The following is an 11,882-nucleotide window of genomic DNA, read 5'->3' on the forward strand; positions in this document are numbered from 1 at the left end:
CCCCGACAAAGCTAAGGTCATGGTTTTGGCGTGAAAATACAATATGACATGATAAGGTGACAACTAATCCATCCCCAAAATGACATTGAAATCCACCATATCAAGAAGTAGGACATCTACACTAGTCTCAAGACCTCCAATAACAACCACACACGAACGATAGACACGATCTACAATAATAGAATCACCCATCGGCGTGGACACATATACGAGAGCACTCAATGAATCACGAGGCACAACCAAATATGAAGCAAAATAAGAAGACACATAAGAGTATGTAGACCCTAGATCAAATAGAACTGAAGCATCTCTACTACAAACCAAAATAGTACCTGTGATAACTGTATCGAAGGACTCAGCCTTAGGTCTGGCTGGGAAAGCATAACATCGGGGCTGGGCCCTACCACCCTAAACTATATCTCTGGGATGGCCTCTTGTTGGCTGGCCTCCACCTCTAATGGTCTGACCTCCACCTCTAGCGGGCTAACCCCTACCTCTAGCTGGCTGGGCAGACAGTGCCAGAATCATGGCATGAGAATTCTACTACTGCGACTGAACACACACTAATCTCGGACAGGTCCTCCAGACATGCCTGTACTCACCACACTCAAACATCCATCTGAATACGACGGTTGAGAAAACTGAGAATGACCCTGATAGGCCGGCTGACCGCGATAATAACTTTGAAGAGGAGGTGCCCGGATGGGAGTTGGCGGTGCACTATAAGTTGTCTGCCCTGAAGAAGGTACATAAGAACCACGACCCCTTGAAGCTCCATGGGATGTCTGAAGTTCTGAATGAAATGGTCTGGGATGATGGCCTCTACCAAAAGTACCCCGACCTCCAGATGAGGCCCCATTGAATCTACCGGAGTGATAAGGCCTCTTGTCAGACCCCTGACCACTCCCCTGAGCTAAAACCATCTCAACTCGTCTGGCCACATTGGTTGCATCCTGGAAAGAAATCTCACTCCCTGTCTCCTTAGCCATCTGCAATCTGATAGGCTGAGAAGTCTCTCAATAAACCTCATCACCCTCTCTCTCTCTCTCTCTCTCTCTCTCTCTCTCTCTCTCTCGGTAAGAAGTATAAGAAGAGCATGACGGTCCAAATCCACAAATCTGATCTCGAATTGAGTGACGGTCATAGAACCCTACTGAAGGCACTCAAACTGCCTTTGATAGTCCTCTCTCCGAGTGATAGGAAGATACTTCTCCAAGAATAGCTGCGAGAACTTGTCCCAAGTGAGAGCTGTGACCCACGTGGTCTGGTCAAACAATAATCTCTCCACTATTTCTTGGCGGAACCTGACAGACGAAAAGTAGCAAAGTCGACCACATTGGTCTCCACTATCCCCATGTTCCGTAGAACCTCATGGAAACTGTCACACCTCCTTTTTTACCTACACCCCCGGAAGGGAATATATAAGGGAGTTTTTTCCAACTTAAAGTGACAATCAAAACGGGATTTATTTATTAAAAAAAAAATCAGAGTCACCACTTGGGATAATTTTATGGTGTCCCAAGTCATCGGTTCAAATCCCGAATCGAGGAAAAGATTGACTCTGTATTACAATCCGCGAACATATAAATTTGGGTAAGGAATTCTGTTAATTCGGGAGAAGGTATTAGGCATTCCCGAGTTCCGTGGTTTTAGCACAGTCGCTCAACTTTTATATTCGGCTTAATTATCTAATTTTAGTACAAGTTTAAAACCTATGTGCATTTTTAGTGTAACCGCTTTTATTCATTTGTTAAAGAGAATTGCAACGTTATTAAAACACGTCTCAAATCATGTCACATAAATGCACCCGTGGTTTTGACATATTTTAACATCGTTGGGATTTGGAATTGGGTCACATAAATGCGCACCCGAGTTTAGGAAGGTAATATTATTAAACTAACGCGCCTAAAGCAATTACGAATTTGCAACTTTGCGAGGGCCATAAAAATTTGCTAGTGGCACGCCCCGAGTTCTAAGGATTTTAAAAGAAATAAGTAAGTGAGGGTCACACATTTAGGATTTTATTTGGCACGGCGCACCTCAATTCCATTTAAAAGGGTATTCAAGCTAAAAGTTGGAGGGCCATAACTATTTTGTATTATCTAATACGGCTCACCTCCCATCTAACTAATGGGCTTAATTAACACTAAATGTAGTCCAAGGTTCCATTTAAACTAATTAAAATGGCCTACATGAGAGAAAGTTAATCCAATCACGCCAAAAGGCTTGAGCCAATACCAGAGGACTGATAGTCCAATAAAGAAATAGCCCAGATTCATTCAAAAGGGACTTTCAGGATTGGGCTTCATAATGAACCTAAGTTCGGAACCCTGCAGCTGAGAAATGAAGTCTATGCCACTGATTTTAGAACGCAAAACAGGATATCGCTTTTACAACTAAATAACATGTGACTTTAAATTCTTGACAACTAAATAACATGCAATTTTAATCTTCAGAACTATGATGGAAGGAATTATCAACAACTTCTGACGATTGGCACTCAATCAGCTGGAAAATCCAGTTTATCAAGAACTAGCTTTTCTCCTTTTTTTTTGGAAAGATTCATTAACATTACAATAGTTACTGCTCCAAACTTGTCTGTCATGCTTAAATACATTCACATAATGCTCATTTACACATTAGGAATTGGAAAATCGTTGAAAAAAAACAAAACATTAACTACATAATTACGCTTATTACCAATACAGACTACATATTAGCTTCCCTTTAAATGCTAACATTCAGATCTATTGGCAATTATTAATTAAGCAAAATAGCGTCGTTCCTGCAACAGTCCATATACACAAAAATCTCGAATGTCTTGAGTTGTTTACACACCATCAAACTATCAGGCCTCATGTTTTCCATCAAGACAAGGTGCAACATGAGTTTTCCCAGGAAATATTATATTACTACAACATCAAGATGAACACGCCAGGCTAGATACTATTACACTACATCACTAACTTCAGAAATTGTAAGTGAATGGATAACATTTATGATTAAAGGAAACAACATTCATTCATGGAATCTTCAGGCAATTACAACTTTTACACTTGCATTTCATTTTTCATAGAAGCAGGGAATACCTGGAAGTGAACAAAGATAAGAAAATGAAGTATCATCAGGTGCAGCAGTAGATATCAGCACCAAAACAACCAGCCAAAAAAAATCTAAACCCCAGAAATGATGTATAACAGCTCAGTATATCAAATTTAATCAAACGCAGCCCAGCAGAACCTTAAACCAAACTTGACGACCAAGTTCAACATTTCTCCCTCGGATGAGTTAAAACAGTTTCAGAAGTTGAAAGGAAATCAAAATCACAGAGCATTCAATGAAACAGTGCTTTTTCTAGAATTTTTAGCCATTTTGAATTTTCAGAATTTCTTAGTTCTCCCCCAAAATCTGACTTGAACCTCAAGTAAGGATGCCCTTATAGGCTAGGTCTTTAGGGCAACAGAGAATTGGTTCAGTTTTGCACTTGAACCCTTTTTGAATTTTCATTTTTGCTCTCCTGTCCTTAGTTTTAAAATCGGTATTTCATATAAGTCCCAATCCCAGCTTCTAGGAAGCTTCCCTATTCAATTACAAGAGATTCCCCCACCTAAATTTCCTATACTAACCCCTAGACCCTCTGTTTTTACTTTGGGAACAAAATGGGTCATATTGACCCAATAGCTAAAACAGACATGGGCTCAGATCCGACCCAAGAACCCAAACAAACCCCTTGAGGTGAGGTCTAAACTGGACTCAAAGCCCAAGCAGCAAAGACAACCCAAACCAAATCAGTATTTCATAGCAGGCAAAAGAAAACACTCAAACAATTTCCAAAACCCAAAACCTAAACTAAGTGACTGACTAATTAACAAAATAGGTAGGGATTCAAAATGACCTAATTAAGTTAAACTATTCGACTAAAACAAAAGACGAAATAAGAAGTTTAAGCATGGCACTAATAAAAACTAAACATACCACAAACTTAATATTTGAAAAAGAAAACTGAAAAGCCAACGGAACAGATACAAACACAAAATCAATCTAGAGGGAACCTAGGTTCAAAACCTTGATCGAATTTCAATCAAAGTAAAAAAAAAACTAACTAAAGAAAGGGAGAAGAAAAGAAGAGGAATAAAATGTGAAACACGGACGGAAAAGAAAAAGGAAGAAAACTTACCCAGTAAACCTGAAATAACACTGGACATCTTGATTTAAAACGAAACTGATGCTAATCACTTGTTCTTTGTCAAGAACAAATGAGCAGCATCAATTCGCGTTGAATCAAACTTCAAACTCGAACAAATCGGAAGCCTATGGTCATGCATGCCAACAGATTCGACGGAAATTGACTTTGGGCTTTTAGGGTTCGAACTCAGATTTGAAATTCGAGGAGTTCTGGGGTGATTTGAGGGGATTTGTTTGGAGATTTAGGACGGGGAGGTGGATAGGATTCAAGGGTGTGATTTTGGCGAGGATTGGTGGTGGTGCCGCCACCAGTAGCGGTGGGGTTTCAGGGCGGCGTTAGGGTTTTGGGTAAGGATCTCAGGAGGTGTGTTGAAAGAGACGAAATGAAAGGGGGTAGGGTAGTGTTTGGACATATAAATATTATTAACTTCCCAGTTCTAGACCGTTGGATTAAGGAGATCCAACTGTCGTGATCAAAGTATAATCAAACGACGTCGTTTTGGGTACTAGGGGGTTTGGACCGGGTTGGACCCGGATCTGGGCCGGGTGTGGGGCAATTTGAACGGGTAATGGGTGTATAATCGTTTGGGCCTAGAAAAATTCGATGGAAAAGCCCAAAAATCCAATTTTTCTCTTATTTCCTTTCTTTTTCTTTTCCAATTTAAAATCCTATTCTTTTTTTTTTAATTAAAAATAAAATCTAAATTAAATTTTGAACTAAATTAACCTACCCAATTAGATTAATCAATCACCCTATTAATTAAATCCTAAATTCAAAGAAAACTATAAAATTCAAAATTAAGGAGTTAAAAATGCAAAATGAGCTATTTTTGTGATTTTTATATCTTACAAAATAAATTAATTTACCAATCAAAAAATGTAAAATTAAATCCTATATGTAGTGCATGATATTTTTTGCTATTTTTCATGATTTAAAAATTAATTATGCACACAAAATATAAACAAACATGAAAATTGAGCAATTAATTCCTAAAAACAAAATAAAAAGAAAAATCCTAATTTTGGAGATTTGTAGGAGTAATTCATGCGAGGCAAAAATCACGTACTCACAGCTGCCCCTCTTTGCCCGGAAACAAGAAGAGTTTTCGTACAAAGATAAAGTGAGCAGATACGAGCGATTTTTGCCCGTTTGGATACTCCGTGGGAAGCGTTTTTGAAAGATTTGACCGCACCCTACTTCCGAGGTTGCCTACATATCCTTGGCTATAAAGGAATCAGGTCAGTGTAGTTCAGAAAGTTTTGATAGCTGGGACTACCATGAAGTTGTGATTTCACTATTGCTGTTGCTGCTACTGATTACTGCATCCCCTTATTACACTATGATAAAATAAAAAAAAGCTAGACTAGATTACGATCTATGTGTTACAAGATCCTATCTATATCTTCCAACTTGCTCTTGTGGTTATTGTTGCCTTGTTAACTTGTATTCTCCCAGTGGAATCCCTTTGTTGCCGCCTTGAATTGTAATCTGAGATGTTTTCCATTTCTCCAGGTGGACACCTGACTGCCAACTACACTTTGAGATGTTTTCCCTTTCTCCAAGTGGATACTTGACTGCTGAACTTGAATGTATTCCCTGCTCTCCATGCGGGCTCCTGATTGCTGAACTTGAAATGTATTCCCTGCTCTCCAGGCGGGCTCCTGATTGCTAAACTTGAAATGTATTTCCTGCTCTTCACGCGGGCTCCTGACTTCAAAAAAAAATAGACAAACACAAAGAAAATTGTTTGCCCCAGTTTGGGTATTTGGGCACATACGTGAGTGTTAAACTGAATCACATTACCAACTATCAATAAGAACTTGAAAGTTAAAATTTGAATTGTACTCCCTTGTTCTCCAGGTGGGCTCCTGATTGCTGACTTGAAACGTATTTCCTGCTCTTCAGGCGGGCTCCTGACTGCTGGCTTGAAAAGTATTCCCTGCTCTCCAGGCGGGCTCCTGAATGTTAGCTTGAAAAGTATTCCCTGCTCTCCAGGCGGACTCCTGACTGCTGACCTGAATGTATTCCCTGCTCTCCAGGCGGGCTCCTGACTGCTAAACTTGAATGTATTCCCTACTCTTCAGGCGGGCTCCTGACTGCTTACTTGAAATATATTCCTTGCTCTCCAGGCGGGCTCCTGACTGCTGACTTGAAATGTATTCCCTGCTCTTCAAGCGGGCTCCTGACTTCAACAAAACAGACAAAACAAAGAAAATTTTCTGCCCCAGTTTGGTGGCTAGGCACAGATGTGAGTGTAAAACTAAATCATATTACCAAGTATTCCTGAGAATTTGAAAACTAGGTCCCATTATCCAGGGGGGTCCTGACAACTATTAATTAAACGGTAATTTTAAATCTAAGTTATATCTTCTAAAGGTGTGACTTCTTCTAAATCTTGTTATCTAAAAGGGTCTTTAAACTACTCCTCATTATCCAGGAGGGTCCTGAAAATCAAAAGTCAAATTTTATCTTGAGAGTGACAACTTTATGGCTGAATCATACTACCCTACAGCAAAATTTACACTAAATGTTGCTATCTAACCGAAATTTTAAAGCTAAGTTCCATTATCCAGGAGGGTCCTGAAAACTCCTAATTGAATCCTATCTCGAACATGTAAATTTCTAAGCTAACTTGTATTTGTAAGCACGTGATTTTTGCCCTATATGAGAATTACTCCCAAAAAATTCAAAAAATAAAATAATTTTTCTTGGTGTGCAATTTTTGTGATATTTTGTGTAACTATTTGTATGTTTGTCTATACATGTTTATTTGTTAAATTAATAAAAAAATACAAAAATAGGCATCTTTTGCATTTTTAGCATTTAATGTCCAAATGAATAATTTTATGCTTAATTATTACTTAATTATGCGTTAATTGTTATTGGAAGTTAATTTGCGCTTTTATAACTTAATTTAGTTCTTAATAATAATTTAAGTACTTTTATAATTTAGTTTTAGAAAAATAAAAGAAGAAAAGAGAACAAAAATACAAAGAAAAATCGGATTGGGCCACTTCTTCAATTTCAAACCACAGGCCCAAATAATTGCCCAACTTTCCCCATGACCCGGTCCGTTTCAAACCGGGTCGACCCGGTCCGCTCCATTAACCCAACACCCCATCTTCATTTTTGTCCAACACAAAACAAAACCAAAAAAATAAAAAATAAAAGGTGAATTATCACTATTAATAGTTTTATTTTTTGTTTTTTTTATATATAAAAAAAATCCGAAAATATTTTATTTTATTTTTTTTATTTTTATTTTTTATTTTTAAAAAAAACATATATAATAATTTCGGGAATGATTTTAAAAAAAAAGTAAAAGAATGTAGAAAATTTAAAAAAAAAATAAATTTTTAAAAAAAAAAATTTAAAAGTAAAAGAAGGTTGGAATTAAAAAATAAATATAAAGATATCTGAAAATTTAAAAAAAATTTAAAGTAATTGAAAGTAGCATTTTTAAAAGAAAAAGAAAAGATAGTGGTTTGTTTTTTAAAGAAAAGTTAAATAAAGTGAGATTCTCTTTTAAAAAAAAAAAATAAAAAGTGGGATTTTAAATAAGATAAAGTAATTAAAGTTGGAATTTTAAAAATAAAAGTAAATAAAAGTGGGATTTCTTTTTCTAAAAAAATAAAAGCAATTTGTAAGTGGGATTTCTTTTAATTAAAAAAATAATAAAACAATAAAAAAATAAATCTGAAAATTTCGAAAATTTTGCTATAAATAGAAGAGAAAATTTAGGAAGAAGGGTGGAAAAAAAGAGAGGAAAAACTAGATAGAGAGAAGAAAAAAAGAGGGGGCGGAGTGAGAAGTATACACCCGATATACATTCTGGATACACTGAATATACAGGGACAGAATTCATTTTGGAGAGTTTTGAAGTTGAAAAGAATAGTTACTGTTTCATTGCCTCGCTTAAGATCTGAAATAGTCAGAACCTTCCTGCCTTTTACTTCTTCTCTATACTTGGAGTCGTTTATAGTCTCCTGGGTTTACTACTATTCCTACTGTTACTGGTCTATTCCTGTGTTGCTGGACTGTCGTTGTTGTGCTACATTGTTACTACTGTTGCTGCTTCTCAGCTTCATCTTCTCTTGTTTTCCAATACCAGGTACATGTCTTTTAAATTTTAAGTTGGAAAGAGATTCAACATGACTCATCAATGAAGTTTGAATTGAAATTCTGTTTTCTATTTGTCCAAGTTCATCAATTTAAATTTTATTTTTGTTTTATATTAGTTAATTAGTAGTGAATTCAATTTGATAGCTATGAGCTAATTGTCTTACTTTGAAAGTTCGTATAAAGATTTGTAATAATATTAGCTCATTATCTCATTAGTTTAATCATATTAAATTGTCAAAGTAGGGAATATGGCATGAATGTTGGTCATTATTTAATTTTGTTGTTAGTTAAGTAAGAAGTGATGTAGAAGTGCCAAGAAAATTACAGTAGTGATATTTATTGTTAAATAAGGTTAAGATGGTGTTGTTGGTATATTTTTATAAGATAATAGATGTGTGTATAAACGTTGGCGAAAGGTGATATGATGTAGCTTGTTACAATGTTAAAATGTTATGAATGTTTACGATATACAGTTAAGTTGCATGTAAGGTAATTTTATTGAATTAACTTGTATAATAATTCCTTTCTTATAAACTCGATACCTATCTACCTTCATAAGACAAATTGATCAAATAATTAGGCTTATTAGATTAAAAGCGAGTATATGAGAATGAAACGAGATGTATAAGTACCAATTGCAACACTTGATATCAATGGTAATTAGAAATAGAATTTGCATTAAGTAAATCATGAAATTTTTTTTGGAAAATATTTCCTTCCTTTATGAATCATTCATTTTCAGTTTTATATGCAATTTATTCTTTGATATATATATATATATATATATATATATATATATATATATATATATATATATATATATATATATGTCATATTTGTTTTTTTTAAAATAGTATTAATCATATTTTTATTCTGTCCTTTGAAATTGAATAGTTGAAATGAATATAACTTATATTCGGAAAATATAATCAACGGTCAACATTTAATAAATTGTAAATTCTTTTCAAAGAATTTAAGGGCACCTTAAATGGGAATTTATCATGATTTTCACATAAAAATGTATAGATATAATAAACAATTTGTGGAAAATCCCTAATATCATTACGAATATTTTGCACAATTAGGGATACGTTCGCGTACCCTGATTATATTTTTAAAAGCAAAAATTCGGATTATGCGTACGCGCAATTTCGAACGAATATTTAATAAAAGGATTTTTCCAAAAGGCGTTAAATCAATTTCATAAAAACCCGAGATGTACGGTTCATTATTCAAGAAAAACAAATATTCTTGATCCAATACAATTTCGAAAAATGATTGCTTAATAAATATATTATAAAAAGTTATTGTGTACACGTACGCGTGACACAAGTCCGCAATTTTTTTTAACACGAATATACGTACGCGTAATTCGATTCAAAGAAGGGTCATCAATAAGCGGTAGTAAAAACATGTAACATCAATGTATTTAATAAAATCAAGGTAATTAAGCCAATAATAAAAACAGTTAAGCGACCGTGCTAGAACCACGGAATCCGGAAATGCCTAACACCTTCTTCCGGATTAACAGAATTCCTTACTCAGGATTTCTGGTTCGCAGAATAATAAACAGAGTCATATTCTCCTCGATTCAGGGATTATAATTGGTGACTTGGGACGCCTTAAAATTCCCAGGTGGCGACTCTAAAACAAATAAACAAATCCCGTTTCGACTGTCCTTCAATTGGAGAAAACTCCCCACGCGCCCTGTGGGCGCGGCAAAAAGGAGGTGCGACAGCTCTGGCGACTCTGCTGGGGAACGAACCCAGAACCATTGGTTCAGGGTTTAAAGAATTCGAGCTTAAAATATCTATTTTTATTGGCTTTACTTACTATATAATTTTCAACTGTTTATATGCTAATATGCTAAATGTTTTTTTTACCGCTTTAATATTATTTGAATTGTGAATATATACAACTGCTACGAAACCCCCTTCTTTCTGAGTCTTCTGAATTTATGGTGTACACGTGCGCGTGACCCACCTTTCTGTTAAAGTCATACCAAATAAGACGGAGTTGGGACAAGTAACTAGGCCGGGCAGACTTTCGTGCTCCCGGTACGTTACCCCACTTCGGCTCAAACTGTCCGTTTGGGTAAGCCAGGTTTAGAACAATCAACCTAAGGTTTTACACTTAGAATAACTCAGACATGTACCGGATCCCTAGTAGGAACGAATATTTGCATCATATGCATTTGGCCTTGGAGACTCAACACAGGGGTTGGGTCTGTCTAGGACAGGTGAACCCAAAATTAAAAGACCATCATGATGCATCCTACTTGTTATTTGTGCATTTATTCGCCTCAAACATGCTTGTTGACCAGCTTAAATAAAAGCTTGGTAAGAAGAAAGGAATAAAATGGGTTGCTTTAAAAATTTCGAAAAAATATAGTTTTGAAATAAAGATATTTAATAAATAAAAGAAAAAATTTCGAAAATGATTTTTAGTATAAATTTTTCCAAAATAAATTTTGACTTTATTAAAATTAAATTTCAGATACAAAATGAGCACTACACAAAGCCCCTCATCCACAAGTACGGAGGAATTTCTATGTCAGCTTCAAATGTGGTGGTATGATTTAGGCGAAGACGGTCAAAGATGGGTCGTCAAACATTTGGGAAATCTCACGGACATTATGAAAGTTGAGCCTAGGGATGATCTGATTAAGGCATTAGTAACTTTCTGGGATCCTGTTCACAATGTTTTTCGTTTCTCTGACTTCGAGCTTACTCCTACATTAGAGGAGATAGCTGGCTATGTTGGTTTTGACGGAAGTTTAAGAAATCAAAGCTTGATATTCACAAAGGCTCCTTCAGTACATCGATTCTTCGGTCTTTTGAACATCAGCAGTCAAATCAGGAAAAGCAATGTCATCAATGGATGTTGTTCTTTCAACTTTTTGTATTCATGGTTCGGAAAGTCAGATGGGTTTGAAATTCATGAAAAAGGCCTTACTAATAAACAAAACAAAGACACTTGGCAGATTCACCGTCGATTTGCTTTCATGGTGGCTTTTCTAGGAGTCATGGTTTTCCCAAATAAAGAGCGAACAATTGATATTCGCACCGCAAAAGTTGTGCAAATCCTTACCACCAAAGAAAATCACACCCCTGTCCCCATCATTCTATCAGATATTTATCGGGCTCTGACTTTATGTAAATCAGGAGCAACGGTCTTCGAAGGATGCAAAATTTTGTTGCAAATGTGGGTGATGGAGCATCTCCAACAACAGCCCAAGATCATACAATATGGGTCAAAAAATGATAATTGCATCGAGAGCTATGAGGAAAGAACAAAAAATTATCAAGCTCCAGAAGGGATAGAAGCATGGGTATCTCATCTAAAGGCTTTAACGGCAAATCAAATTGAATGGACTCTGGGATGGCTCCCGATGAGGGAAGTAATACATATGTCAACCTCAAATAGTTATCTACTACTATTGGGATTAAGAAGCATTCAGCCATATGCACCACTAAGAGTCTTAAGGCAACTAGGGAGATATCAAATAGTTCCTGATGATGAAGATTTGAGTATGCAAGTAATCGAATTACACCCAGAAGCCACTATTCCCGAA

This window comes from Nicotiana tabacum, chromosome 8 (genome assembly GCF_000715075.1).
Source record: "Nicotiana tabacum cultivar K326 chromosome 8, ASM71507v2, whole genome shotgun sequence".
In the NCBI taxonomy this organism is placed as follows: Eukaryota; Viridiplantae; Streptophyta; class Magnoliopsida; order Solanales; family Solanaceae; genus Nicotiana; species Nicotiana tabacum.